At 38.4% G+C, this 15586-nt stretch overlaps 1 pseudogene; it reads left to right on the top strand.

The window, feature by feature from the left end:
* LOC119522247 overlaps positions 1 to 1363 on the top strand; it is a 42381-nt pseudogene extending 41018 nt beyond the window's left edge.
* The last annotated feature ends 14223 nt before the right edge of the window (positions 1364 to 15586 follow it).

Raw genomic sequence — 15586 nt, 5'->3', positions numbered from 1 at the left:
AGAGAGGGGTATGAGATGAACTAGAAATTGAATGTCTAATCAAAATACATTCAAACTGAAACAGTTAAAAACTGTGTTTCATCCAAACATAATAGGTCTGTTAGCCAAATTCAGCTTGCAGGCCATCAGTTCATGGACCCTTAGTCAATGACTGATATCAGAGGATTTCCTGGAAGAAGAGAACATAAAAGTGAGTACTGGGTAGTCAAAATGGCAGAGAAATAAGAAGCTGCAACCACTGAACATCAGTTTCACCACCTTCACAACCTTGCCTCAAGCCAACCTTATTCTCAGTCTTAAGGATCTTAGTCTAGATGAGGAAACGAAACATACACAGAGGAAATGACTGGGTGCTTTACAAAGCAGCATATCAGCAAGTGCAAATTAAGTGATGAGGGGATGCTGAATAAACTTGTTATCAGTATCAGGTGTTATTAGTTTGGAAGACTATGTATGGGGAATAAATTTTGAGGTCAAGAAGGAAATAATGAACAGACTGAAAGAAGAGGCAAGAACAATGATAGCAAGAGGAATAACTTATTCAAAGACATAGAAGATGCACATCATATAGTGAAAAGAACCTCAAATTAAGAGTCAAGTAGAAGCACATCAAGTAGTAGAAAAAGCCTCAAATTGAGAGTCAAAAATACCTGGGCTATAGTCATAGTTTAGCTACCAACACTCTGTGTAATCTTGGGTAAGTCATTTTCCCTCTCTAGGACTCAATTCTACATCTGGAGGTCAACCAAACTATGAATCATAAATGCAAATGCCTACAAGAGTCAAGTAGCTAAATGAGTGAAGGAAAGATGGGGACTTGTCTAACTAAAACATGAATGCCCTATTTAAATAGACAGTGATAATTTAGCTCCAGTTGTCATTAGCTAAGTGGCAATGTAGACTCAATGCTGTGGGAATACTATGGATAAAAGATTTATAATATGTGTTGCTTGCTGTCCCTGATTCCTATCACAAATGATAGGAATGTCATATCTTTGCTGATTCCCATCACAAACGATGGGAACGTCCTGCTTCACTATGTTCCAGCGCCCAGCACTTACCGCTCTTAGTTTAGCATTCACAATGGGCGTTGTTTTTTGTAAACTTGCAGCACTGCCTTCCTTCACATCCCTGCTCTTGTTTTTTGGTAAAAAAAATACTTGAGAAACTGTGGCTTGAGAGGACACTTCCTTTGAGCTGTTCTTGCTCTTGCAACTTGTGTTTTCACCTCAAGTTATTTTGCTGCATCACCATGGGTCCAGCTGGTTCAGCTCCCACAAGTGGTGCCCTGTGTGAGGTGCACTGCACCCTGCTCATTCAAGTGTCACTGCCAGCTCATCCAGTGGAAGTGATATTCACCTAGGCAGATAATCATCCCAAGGTGAGGGACAGCGTTCTCTTGAAATAGCCGCTGATGTGCTTAGTCTTAGCAGAAGCTTTTCTTCTTTCTTTATCATAGGTTCAGGTCTCACTAAAGAGCAGTCTGTCTATATTAAAACCCTGCAACAGCTTCTAAAAGCTGCCAATTGCTCAGTTAAGGAAACTCAATTACTTTCACTTCTCCAAGCTATACAAGCTTATTGTCCTTGGTTTCCTGACCCAGGCACCTTAGATCGTGAATTATGGGAGCAAGTTGGTTATTTGCTTAAGAAGAAACATGAATTGGGAAATAAAATTTCAGTCTCCACTCTAATGACATGGGGCCTAGTACATACTGCCTTGTGTCCTCTAGAATCTTCAGTACTGCCCGAGTCTTCCTCCCCTTCTGCTCTTCCTGCTGAAGTTAAGCAGCCTGCTCCCACAGAAACAGATGAATCATGGCCACCTCCTCCTCCACCTATTGCCCCCATTTCTTCCAGTGATGCTCCTCCACCTTTTACCTCATGTCTTGTAACTGAACAGTGCTTAATGACCGCTGCATTACAGGGAGACTGTACTGCATTCCCTGTAATCCTAAGACAAGGGTAGCCTCAGCATGATGGCCTCCCCTATACTGTCTTCAAAGAATTGCATAAAAGCATCGCAGATAATGGCATTCAAAGAACTTTTACTAAGGGAATTTTAGAAGCCATTGCTAGTAGCTATCAAACGTGCCCATGGGACTGGAGATCATTTATTAAGACTATTGTAACTCCTGCTTGGTTCAGTGTCTGGTAATTAGAATTTCAAGAGGGCTGTCTTCAGCACTCTCTTCATAACCTGGAACAACAAATTCCAATTTGCCTTGATTGGATTGTCTACTTGACGCTGCCTCTGGACTTTTACTTCAGTTAGCCTATGAAAATGCCAATATGGACTGTAAACAAGCACTAGCAGCAGTTAGAGCTACTCCCCAATCTACTGGAGAATTTATAAAGGCTTGTCAAAATGTGGGAACTGAAACTCATAAAGCTCAAGCATTAGCTGCTGTCCTTTGCCCTCCACCCACTTGTTTACAATGTGGGAAAGAAGGACATTTTCAAAAGGACTGTACCCAAATAATATAATTGGATTCATCCCAGCTTAGGCATCCCTACTTGTCAGTTACATTTGTTTAATTCACTAAAAGGAGATCCTGATCTACTCTCCCCCTGTACACTAACCCCAGAAGCTTTAGAAGAAGTTCAAATAGTTAATCGTGCCATTCAGTCTCGGCAACTTACTAGACAATACCCTACTCTTCCAATATGTCTTTTTCTATTTCCTACAGCCCTTTCGCCTACTGGACTGCTAGGTCAGCTTGCCCTGCATCTAACCTGCATAGAATGGCTATTTCTTTCTCACACCCCTCGTAAAACATTAACCCCATACATAAGTAATCTTGCATCATTATTGTTTAAAGGCCGCTTTCTCTGCCAACAATTTACTGGTTATGATCCTGATTATATACATGTTTGTTTGCTTCAAGAACTATTTCAACAAGCCTTATTCAATTCTGCAGAATTACAAACAGCCTATGCTGATTACATAGGACAACTCAGCTTCTCACTGCCAGCAGATAAAATTCTGCAGCAACTTCCTTTGCTGCACCTTAAGCTTCCTGCAAAAGTTAGCTCCACCCCTCTTCCCAATGCCATAACCATATTTTTAGATGGATCAAGAAAAACTACTAAAGCTGCCATCACTTGGTACCAAAATTCTACCTGGCAATTGGCCATTACTAAACACCATACATCCACTCAACGAGCCAAACTAGAGGCCGCCATTAAGGCTCTCAAGCAATTTCCCTCTCAGCCTATCAACATCATCTGTGATTCTGAATATGTTGTTTATACCCTTCTCCATACTGAACAAGCATTTATTAAACCTATTAATGACCAAGATTTGTACACACTTTTTCTCACTTTACAAACTCTATCAAATCAACAATATCAGCCAATCTTTGTTACCCATCTTCACTCTCATTCTAATTTACCTGGTCCTCTTATTGAAGGAAATCAAAAGGCTGACTCTCTAGTAGGGTTAACCTTAGCCTTTCAACAAGCACAATGCTCAGTTTTTTTCATCAAAACGCAAAAGTACTTGTCAAAGAATTCCAACTCACCCTAGCCCAAGCTAAAGAAATCATTCTAGCCTGCCCAGACTGCCAGCAACATGCAGGCCCATCTTACCACTCTGCAGTTAACCCTCATGGCTTAGCCCCTAATCAACTGTGGCAAATGGACATAACACACGTCCAATCTTTTGGACATCAGTGTTTTGTTCATGTTTCATGTGACACGTTCTCTGGTTTTATACATGCCACCCCACTAGCTGGAGAATGAGTGAGAAATGTTAAACAACATGTCCTTGAAGCAATCAGTCCAATGGGACATCCAGAAACTTTAAAAACAGATAATGGCTCTGCATATACTGCACTTTCATTCCAGCATTTTTTACAATATTGGAATATTAAACATGTTACCAGCATCCCCCATAATCCTTAGGGACAAGCCATTATCGAAAGAGCACATCTCATGCTAAAACAACTTCTTAAAACACAAAAATGGGGGATTATGGAAGCTAATCCCAAAAGCAAATTAGCAATTGCTCTCTTTACTTTAAATTTTTTAAATTGTGATGCTAATGGGCTCATTGCAGCCAAGCATCATTTTCAACAACTATCAAATTCCACCCAACCAAAAGCGAAAGTAATGTATAAAGATTCATTAGGTGATGGTTCCTGTAAAGGACCCTATGACCTTCTCACTTAGGGAAGAGTATATGCTTGTGTGCTTACTCCCTCAGGACTGCAGTGGTTCCCAGCAAGACACGTCAAACCATATCATGAGCTGGAAATACCAACCACCAAACCCGATCCGGCAGTTGGAACAGATGAACCTGGCTGATAACAGAAATTGCCATGCACAGCCATTGGTCACAACTATGCATGCACAGGGAGTAAACTGGGGTGGTCTTAAACAATTAGATCAAAAGGCCATGGAAATGTGTAGCACCAACACTCCGGCTACACCTAAAAATAGATTTCTTGCTTATCTTACAATCGTGACTCATAATTCCTCGCAGGTATTTTTTCTGTCGGTGTTGATTCTTATGCTTTTACCGCCCATTTCTACTAATTACACTTATTGGGCACATATAGTAGACCCTCCCTTTTTTAAGCCTGTCACTTGGTGGGAATCAGACCCCCCTATATCTTCCAATGACAGTCATTGGACCGGGAGATATTGGGTACCACCTAATGGCCCTCTTATAGAAAATGTTCATTGGCTTTGTCTAAACCAAACTACTACATTTTTCTCACAATTACTCCCAATTTGTGCCTCCAGTCACCCATCAACTTCTTGCCCTCAAGTCATTCCCCAGGAATATTTACCTTACTACACTTAATGACAATCTCATATGGTTAAATCCTTCTAATTGATTCCAAGGCCTCAATCTACATATCTGGATTTTAACTGGTTTAGGCTTAATTTTATTTCTCATTCTTATTTGCTCCTGCACACTATTTGTTAAACTTTTCCAAAGAATCGGCCAAGCAGAAACCAAGCTCATCACCTTCACCACCGCTGCCACCTTCCCTGATCCTCCCTCAACTACTAGGCAGTCAATTAATAGAGAAGGGGGAAATGTGGGAATACTATGGATAAAAGATTTATAATATGTGTTGCTTGCTGTCCCTGATTCTTATCACAAATGATAGGAATGTCATGTCTTTGCTGATTCCCATCACAAACGATAGGAACGTCCTGCTTCGCTATGTTCCAGCCGCAGCACTTACCGCTCTTAGTTTAGCATTCACAATGGGCTTTGTTTTTTGTAAACTTGCAGCACTGCCTTCCTTCATGTCCCCGCTCTTGTTTTTTGATAATAAATACTTGAGAAACTGTGGCTTGAGAGGACACTCCCTTTGAGCTGTTCTTGCTCTTGCAACTTGTGGTTTCACCTCAAGTTATTTTGCTGTGTCACCGTGGGTCCAAGCTGGTTCGGCTCCCACACAATGCTGTAATTTTTCTAGAGACTCCAACCATTCTAATTTTTTCAGAATTCTTTCAACATTTAATTGCTAACAAGAATTTCCATTAAAATAATAAGACCAAATAAAATATTACTGTAGGCCATATTCAGCCTGTGTGCTACCAGTTTGCAATCTTTGGACTAGATGGACACTAAGTTTCCTTCCAGCTCTTTTTGTTTATGACTCTGTGGCAGTAAAGATCAGATTCAGTAAAATGTGGAGAGATATCAGATATTCTTGAGCTCTGCAATATAGGAGAATGGCTAGAAGTATGGAAACTGGAGTCAGACAATCTGTGTTTGAATCCTAGCTTTACCTACAAAGTTGTGACCTTGAACAGATTACATGACCACTCTTCAACTCATTTTCATCTTCTGTAAAACAGGCATAATAATAGTAAATGCACCATAGCATTGTTATGAGGATTAACTGAGATGATACATATGAATTACTTAGAACAAGCCTGGCACATACTAAGTGCTTAGTAGTTATCTATTATCAGCATGAAAATGGTATTTTAGATAGACTATTCTGCAAAATGAATGTAGAATGAATTGAAGGCAGGAAGATGACCTAGGAGACTAAATAATGAGATTAGTACCAGCAAGTGGCTAAAGAAATGGAAGGAAAATGGTTGATCTGAGAGACATTATAAGAAAAGAATTGTTAGGACATGATGATAGAATGAATGTGGGGGTGTTACTGTGTTTTGCCTATTGTTTCAAAATTCTGAAGTTTTATTTTCATTGTTGATGCCTTTTTTGCTATTTGAAGGGGTTTAATTGCCATCAGATTCTAGTCTTTGTGTCTCACACACATTTTTCTAATGAAGTGTTTCTGAAATTTAATGTCTTCTTAAAAAGGCCATTTTGAGTGCAAACAAAAAAAACAAAAACTGCACCAGGATTATGTGTGATTATCATGTTCCTATTATAAATGAGGCTCTATTTGTGGTTATTGAATGTCAGGCTATGTTTTATCAATCAAGATTGTTTTATTAAGATTATTTAACTTGTAATTATAGGATAAAACTGTTGAACTTCATAATTGATATAATAGATGGTGAACTACATTTCAGATATTTCCATGTCTTTTCAATATTTAATAGGACTACACTATGCCCAACCCTGCTCATTCCTGTTGATCTGGATATTCTTCCTGCCTTTATACCCTTTCCCTATGGGAGACAGATCCTTCACCTTCTGTCTACTCAGAGACATGTCACTAGTCTCTTCTTGCCCACAGTTCTGTGCATTAATTCTCCTGATTTCTCTCTATTTTCCATTCCATCATCAGCTTAGTTTGTCCACCTAGTACACTGATCACTGCACACATATCATCTTGCACACATTATCAACTTGAACATATAAGCTATGCAAGAAAATTTTTTAATTAAACTCAAGTTGAGTAGTAACACAAAAGCAATGATATAAGAACTAATTAAATTAAAGGGTATGATTTTGGAAAGAAAGCTAGTAAAAGAGTCAGGGAAGGAGAAAGAGAGCATGGGGGCTGTCCCTACAGATACTAAAGCCAGAGGCACAATGAGATTGAGAATTGTGAAGGAAGAGAAGATGAGAAGGAGTGAGGAGTTATTGCTGACAAGAGAGCAAAAGTAATTTTTTCTGCCTGTAAGCCTCTTAGCCATGTACCTCATTTTTGTATCTTGCATTATAATTTGTAAGGATGTTAAACTGAGTGCTCCCTGAGGACCTTGTCTTGATTATTTTTGTGTCCCTCACATTTTTTAGCACTATTTAATCCAAAAGAGTGTTCAGTAAATGTTTAGCAAATAAATTAAAATTTTAATGTTTCTGCTCTTGCACTTCTCTTATTGATAAAACACCCAATGGAAAGAGGTTTAGCACAACTTACTTTTATCACATATCATTAGTACCATTTATAGAATGCTTATTACATGCCAGATGTGGATTAAGTATTTCACATATATTAACTCACTTAATTCTTACAACAGTTCTGTGTGCTAGAAAATATTATTTTCTTCATTTTATATATGGGGAAACTCAAGTTTAGAGAGGTTGACTTGCCCATGGTCACACAACTAATAAGTGATGGGATTATGAACACATTTTTGTGATGCTATAGACTTTCTTATGGATCATTACTTGTTATACTCCCTCCATAAATATTCCCATTATACTTTAGACCAACAAATAGACACAAATACTTCCAAAATGTTTCTCTTTGCCACAAAGACCTAAATATTACCAGTAACCCTCTAAAAGTATTGAAATTAAGAATTCCTTGCAACAAAGCATTCTTTATTCATTGGTTATGATATAAACTCTTCAGATTAAATTATTGAAAACACAATTGAATTAACCAGACATTGAAGTAACCTCTTTTGAATGTACTATTTTTTAGTCAGCAAATACTTGTTTACTGAGTAAACTGAAATATACAAAAAAAAAAACTTTCTTCTACTACCTGTTAGGTTGGAGTCATTCAGGAGTCCACACAACTCAGTGAGTCATGGTTTAAGTAGAGAGTTTAAGGTTTATTAGAGGAAGAAAGCAGAAGAAAGCAGGTGGGAGCCAGCAGAAAAGAAAGAAAGAAAAAATGGCTCTGGCTCTCTATCAGAAAGCAGCAGTTTTAAAGGAAAAAACCATGTGGGGAGGGAAGGGTGTCCTGTGCTTTGAGTGGGTGAGAGCTTATCAACTTCTGAGCTGACTGGTTACTAGGGTTTTAACACACTACTCTTCTTTGATGTGCACTGTATCATCTATGTGGAGGAAGCAGACCTTTTGGCTTGTTTGTGGTCATTCATCTTATGGACATATCTGACCTTGCCTCACCCACTTTTGAGGCACCACTGTGGCTGGGACAGCCTTGAACAGCCTTCATTCTTTAGTTTATGGGGCACCTATTTACTGTGAGATAAGCAGCAGGTCCCCTGGATCAGACATTCCTTCTATATGTTAGACTCTTTTTTCTGGGGTCTGACACTACCAAACCATGCAGGCAGTGTCCACAAAAATAATTTCCTGACTAAAACCCAGCCAATCCACTGCTGACATTAGATCTTAAAAGAATTACTCATCAAGAAAGTCATACGCTGTGCAGAGGCCAAGAATCCAGCTCTGCTAAGGCTTTGGCTGCTGCTGATACTACCAGATAATAGGATTAGGTACTTGTGGACAGTCAACCAATCACAGTTCATGAATTTTCTCAGAGGCAAAAGGTTGATGTGTAAGTTCATATTCTATCAATAAAATGTTATCAGGCAAAAAGCTGGAGAAGAAAAGCCCAGATGGGTCTGCAGATCAGTTTTCAGATGCCATTAGTTCACAAAGCTAGTCAAGCTGTTTTCTGGGAGGGATTGCTTCAGTTCACTATATTTTAGTGTGCTGGGTGTTACAAAAAAGCATGGAGGAAGAAAAAATAGGTGGCAGCAAATGTCACATGTGTACCACCAGGGCCATCATATCTTAAGCATCTCCCAGTCTGTGAAAGCCTATTAAACAGGATAACCTAGGGGAAAAAACACAGTGTTTATTATTCCTTCCCACTTATTTCATTAAATCTTCCGTTTATGTATATTTTAAAGATTAACAATTTACAAGCCTATGTAGGTTACCTCTCCTTGGCTCACAGAAAGGAAACGTTGCTGAAAGCCTCAGGATGGACTTGGTGTTTTTATTTTTTTTTTTTTAATATTATTATGTCTTCCAATGGTTATGTCTTTTTTTTTTTAATCTTCATTTTATTGAGATATATTCACATACTACGCAGTCATACAAAACAAATCGTACTTTCGATTGTTTACAGTACCATTACATAGTGGTACATTCATCACCCAAATCAATCCCTGACACCTTCATTAGCACACACACAAAAATAACAAGAATAATAATTAGAGTGAAAAAGAGCAATTGAAGTAAAAAAGAACACTGGGTACCTTTGTCTGTTTGTTTCCTTCCCCTATTTTTCTACTCATCCATCCATAAACTAGACAAAGTGGAGTGTGGTCCTTATGGCTTTCCCAATCCCATTGTCACCCCTCATAAGCTACATTTTTATACAACTGTCTTCGAGATTCATGGGTTCTGGGTTGTAGTTTGATAGTTTCAGGTATCCACCACCAGCTACCCCAATTCTTTAGAACCTAAAAAGGGTTGTCTAAAGTGTGCATAAGAGTGCCCACCAGAGTGACCTCTCGGCTCCTTTTGGAATCTCTCTGCCACTGAAGCTTATTTCCTTTCCTTTCACATCCCCCTTTTGGTCAAGAAGATGTTCTCCGTCCCACGATGCCAGGTCTACATTCCTGCCCGGGAGTCGTATTCCACGTTGCCAGGGAGATTCACTCCCCTGAGTGTCTGATCCCACGTAGTGGGGAGGGCAGTGATTTCACCTTTCAAGTTGGCTTAGCTAGAGAGACAGGGCCACATCTGAGCAACAAAGAGGCATTCGGGAGGAGGCTCTTAGGCACAACCATAGGGAGGCCTAGCCTCTCCTTTGCAGCAAACGTCTTCCCAAGCGTAAAACCTGTGGTAGAGGGCTCAACCCATCAAACCACCAGTCCCCTATGTCTGTGGTCATGTTAGCAACCATGGAGGTGGGGTAGGCGAATAACCCTGCATTCTCCACAGGCTCCTCAAGGGGGCACTACATCTTTTTTTTCCTTGTTTTTCTTTTTTCTTTTTTTTTTAAATTTCCCTTCTTTTTTAAATCAACTGTATGAAAAAAAAAGTTAAAAAGAAAACAAACATACAATAAAAGAACATTTCAAAGAGACCATAACAAGGGAGTAAGAAAAAGACAACTAACCTAAGATAACTGCTTAACTTCCAACATGTTCCTACTTAACCCAAAGAAAGTTACCTAATATAGCAACATTTCTGTGAACTTGCTCCTACAGTATCCATTAGAAATTAACAGACCATAGTCATTCCTGGGCATCCCCAGAATGTTAAATAGCTTATCTGTTCTTCTTGGATTATTGTTCCCCCTTCCTTAATTGCTCTCTTTTGCTAGTTCCCCTACATTCTACATTATAAACCATTTGTTTTACATTTTTCAAAGTTCACATTAGTGGTAGCATATAATATTTCTCTTTTTGTGCCTGGCTTATTTCGCTCAGCATTATGTCTTCAAGGTTCATCCATGTTGTCATATGTTTCATGAGATCGTTCCTTCTTACTGCCGCGTAGTATTCCATCGTGTGTATATACCACATTTTATTTATCCACTCATCTGTTGAAGGACATTTGGGTTGTTTCCATCTCTTGGCAATTGTGAATAATGCTGCTATGAACATTGGCATGCAGATATCTGTTCGTGTCACTGCTTTCCGATCTTCCGGGTATATACCGAGAAGTGCAATCGCTGGATCGAATGGTAACTCTATATCTAGTTTTCTAAGGAACTGCCAGACTGACTTCCAGAGTGGCTGAACCATTATACAGTCCCACCAACAATGAATAAGAGTTCCAATTTCTCCACATCCCCTCCAGCATTTGTAGTTTTCTGTTTGTTTAATGGCAGCCATTCTAACCGGTGTTAGATGGTATCTCATTGTGGTCTTAATTTGCATCTCTCTAATAGCTAGTGAAGCTGAACATTTTTTCATGTGTTTCTTGGCCATTTGTATTTCCTCTTCAGAGAACTGTCTTTTCATATCTTTTGCCCATTTTATAATTGGGCCGACTGTACTATTGTCATTGAGTTGTAGGATTTCTTCATATATGCAAGATACCAGTCTTTTGTCAGGTACATGGTTTCCAAAAATTTTTTCCCATTGAGTTGGCTGCCTCTTTACCTTTTTGAGAAATTCCTTTGAGGTGCAGAAACTTCTAAGCTTGAGGAGTTCCCATTTATCTATTTTCTCTTTTGTTGCTTGTGCTTTGGGTGTAAAGTCTAGGAAGTGGCCGCCTAATACAAGGTCTTGAAGATGTTTTCCTACATTATCTTCTAGGAGTTTTATGGTACTTTCTTTTATATTGAGATCTTTGGTCCATTTTGAGTTAATTTTTGTGTAGGGGGTGAGGTAGGAGTCCTCTTTCATTCTTTTGGATATGGATATCCAACTCTCCCAGCCCCAATTGTTGAAAAGACCATTATGACTCAGTTTAGTGACTTTGGGGACCTTATCAAAGATCAGTCGGCCATAGATCTGAGGGTCTATCTCCGAATTCTCAATTCGATTCCATTGATCTATATGTCTATCTTTGTGCCAGTACCATGCTGTTTTGGCAACTGTGGCTTTATAATAAGCTTCAAAGTCAGGGAGTGTAAGTCCTCCCACTTCGTTTTTCTTTTTTAGAGTGTCTTTAGCAATTCGAGGCATCTTCCCTTTCCAAATAAATTTGATAACTAGCTTTTCCAAGTCTGCAAAGTAGGTTGTTGGAATTTTGATTGGGATTGCAGTGAATCTGTAGATGAGTTTGGGTAGAATTGACATCTTAATGACATTTAGTCTTCCTATCCATGAACATGGAATATTTTTCCATATTTTAAGGTCCCCTTCTATTTCTTTTAGTAGAGTTATGTAGTTTTCTTTGTATACGTCTTTTACATCTTTGGTTAAGTTTATTCCTAGGTACTTGATTTTTTTAGTTGCTATTGAAAATGGTATCTTTTTCTTGAGTGTCTCTTCAGTTTGTTCATTTCTAGCATATAGAAACATTTCTGACTTATGTGCATTAACCTTGTATCCCGCTACTTTGCTAAATTTGTTTATTAGCTCTAGTAGCTGTATCGTCGATTTCTCAGGGTTTTCTAGATATAAGATCATATCATCTGCAAACAATGACAGTTTTACTTCTTCTTTTCCAATTTGGATGCCTTTTATTACTTTGTCTTGCTGGATTGCCCTGGCTAGCACTTCCAGCACAATGTTGAATAACAGTGGTGACAGCGGGCATCCTTGTCTTGTTCCTGATCTTAGAGGGAAGGCTTTCAGTCTCTCAACATTGAGTACTATGCTGGCTGTGGGTTTTTCATATATGCTCTTTATCATGTTGAGGAAGTTTCCTTCAATTCCTACCTTTTGAAGTGTTTTTATCAAAAAGGGATGTTGGATTTTGTCAAATGCTTTTTCAGCATCTATTGAGATGATCAATTGATTTTTCCCTTTTGAGTTATTAATGTGTTGTAATACATTGATTGATTTTCTTATGTTGAACCATCCTTGCGTGCCTGGAATGAACCCCACTTGGTCATGGTGTATGATTTTTTTAATGTGTCTTTGGATTCGATTTGCAAGTATTTTGTTGAGGATTTTTGCATCTATATTCATTAGGGAGATTGGCCGGTAGTTTTCCTTTTTTGTAGCATCTTTGCCTGGTTTTGGTATTAGATTGATGTTAGCTTCATAAAATGAGTTAGGTAGTGTTCCATTTTCTTCAATGTTTTGAAAGAGTTTGAGTAAGATTGGTGTCAGTTCTTTCTGGAAAGTTTGGTAGAATTCCCCTGTGAAGCCATCTGGCCCTGGGCATTTATTTGTGGGAAGATTTTTGATGACTGATTGGATCTCTTTGCTTGTGATGGGTTGGTTGAGGTCTTCTATTTCTTCTCTGGTCAGTCTAGGTTGTTCATATGTTTCCAGGAAATTGTCCATTTCCTCTACATTATCCAGTTTGTTGCCATACAGTTGTTCATAGTATCCTCTTATAATTTTTTTAATTTCTTCAGGATCTGCAGTTATGTCACCTTTTTCATTAATTATTTTATTTATATGGGTCTTCTCTCTTTTTGATTTTGTCAGTCTAGCTAGGGGCTTGTCAATCTTGTTGATCTTCTCAAAGAACCAACTTTTGGTGATATTTATCCTCTCTATTGTTTTTTTGTTCTCTATGTCATTTATTTCTGCTTTAATCCTTGTTATTTCTTTTCTTCTACTTGGTTTAAGATTGGTTTGCTGTTCATTTTCTAGCTTCTTCAGTTGATCCATTAGTTCTTTGATTTTGGCTCTTTCTTCCTTTTTAATATATGTGTTTAGTGCTATAAATTTCCCCCTTAGCACTGCTTTTGCTGCATCCCATAGGTTTTGGTATGTTGTGTTCTCATTTTCATTCGTCTCTATATATTTAGCAATTTCTCTTGCTATTTCTTCTTTAACCCACTGATTGTTTAGGAGTGTGTTGTTTAACCTCCAGGTATTTGTGAATTTTCTAAGTCTCTGATGGTTATTGACTTCTAATTGTATTCCATTGTGGTCAGAGAATGTGCTTTGAATAATTTCAATCTTTTTAAATTTATTGAGGCTTGTTTTATGTCCCAGCATATGATCTATTCTGGAGAAAGTTCCATGTGCACTAGAAAAGTATGTGTATCCTGGTGATTTGGGATGTAATGTCCTGTATATGCCTGTTAAATCTAATTCATTTATCAGATTGTTCAGGTTTTCAATTTCCTTATTGGTCTTCTGTCTGGTTGATCTATCTATAGGAGAGAGTGATGTGTTGAAGTCTCCCACAATTATTGTGGAAACATCAATTGCTTCCTTTAGTTTTTCCAGTGTTTCTCTCATGTATTTTGTGGCACCTTGATTGGGTGCATAGACATTTACGATTGTTATTTCTTCTTGCTGAATTGCCCCTTTTATTAGTATGTAGTGGCCTTCTTTGTCTCTCAAAACATCCCTGCATTTGAAGTCTATTTTATCTGAGATTAATATTGCTACACCTGCTTTCTTTTGGCTGTAGCTTGCATGAAATATTTTTTTCCATCCTTTCACTTTCAGTTTCTTTGTGTCCCTGTGTCTAAGATGAGTCTCTTGTATGCAACATATTGATGGTTCATTTTTTTTGATCCATTCCGTGAATCTATATCTTTTAATTGGGGAGTTTAATCCATTTACATTCAACGTTATAACCGTGAAGGCATTTCTTGAATCGGCCATCTTATCCTTTGGTTTATGTTTGTCATATTTTTCCCCTCTGTCTATTAATATCCTTTATTGTACCCATACCGAATCTCTTTAGTACTGAACCTTTCTCCAAGTCTCTCTGTCCTTTCTTTGTTTCTCTGTCTGTAGGGCTCCCTTGAGTATCTCCAGTAGGGCAGGTCTCTTGTTAGCAAATTCTCTCAGCATTTGTTTGTCTGTGAAAAATTTAAGCTCTCCCTCAAATTTGAAGGAGAGCTTTGCTGGATAAAGTATTCTTGGCTGGAAATTTTTCTCACTCAGAATTTTAAATATATCATGCCACTGCCTTCTCGCCTCCATGGTGGCTGCTGAGTAGTCACTACTTAGTCTTATGCTGTTTCCTTTGTATGTGGTGAATTGATTTTCTCTTGCTGCTTTCAGAACTTGCTCCTTCTCTTCTGTGTTTGACAGTGTGATCAGTATATGTCTCGGGATGGGTTTATTTGGATTTACTCTATTTGGGGTTCGCTGAGCATTTATGATTTGTGTATTTATGTTGTTTAGAAGATTTGGGAAGTTTTCCCCAACAATTTCTTTGAATACTCTTCCTAGACCTTTACCCTTTTCTTCCCCTTCTGGGACACCAATGAGTCTTATATTCGGACGTTTCATATTATCTATCATATCCCTGAGGTCCATTTCGATTTTTTCAATTTTTTTCCCCATTCTTTCTTTTATGCTTTCATTTTCCATTCTGTCATCTTTGAGGTCACTGATTCGTTGTTCAACTTCCTCTAGTCTTGTACTATGAGTGTCCAGAATCTTTTTAATTTGGTCAACAGTTTCTTTAATTTCCATAAGATCATCCATTTTTTTATTTAGTCTTGCAATGTCTTCTTTATGCTCTTCTAGGGTCTTCTTGATTTCCTTTGTCTCCCGTACTATGGTCTCATTGTTCATCTTTAGTTCTTTGAGTAGCTGCTCTAGGTGCTGTGTCTCTTCTGCTCTTTTGATTTGGGTGCTTGGGCTTGGGTTATCCATATCATCTGGTTTTTTCATATGCTTTATAATTTTCTGTTGTTTTTGGCCTCGTGGCATTTGCTGAACTTGATAGGGTTCTTTTAGGATTTGTAGACCAATTGAAGTCCTTATCTCTAATTTATCAGATCTACAGCTTCGTGGAGTACACTTTCTCTATCTAACCAGCAGGTGGCTTCCACGAGCCACCTGTTCTCCACAAGCCAGTTCTCCCCTGCTTAGCCTTTTTGGTGAGTGGGGGAGTGAGTCTTGTGGGGTCCAATTGGTGTACCAAGCTTGCGTGT

The sequence above is a fragment of the Choloepus didactylus genome, chromosome X (assembly GCF_015220235.1).
Source record: "Choloepus didactylus isolate mChoDid1 chromosome X, mChoDid1.pri, whole genome shotgun sequence".
Taxonomy (NCBI): Eukaryota; Metazoa; Chordata; class Mammalia; order Pilosa; family Megalonychidae; genus Choloepus; species Choloepus didactylus.
Note: the sequence above shows the minus strand (reverse complement) of the source record. Positions and strands in the feature narration are given on the sequence as shown.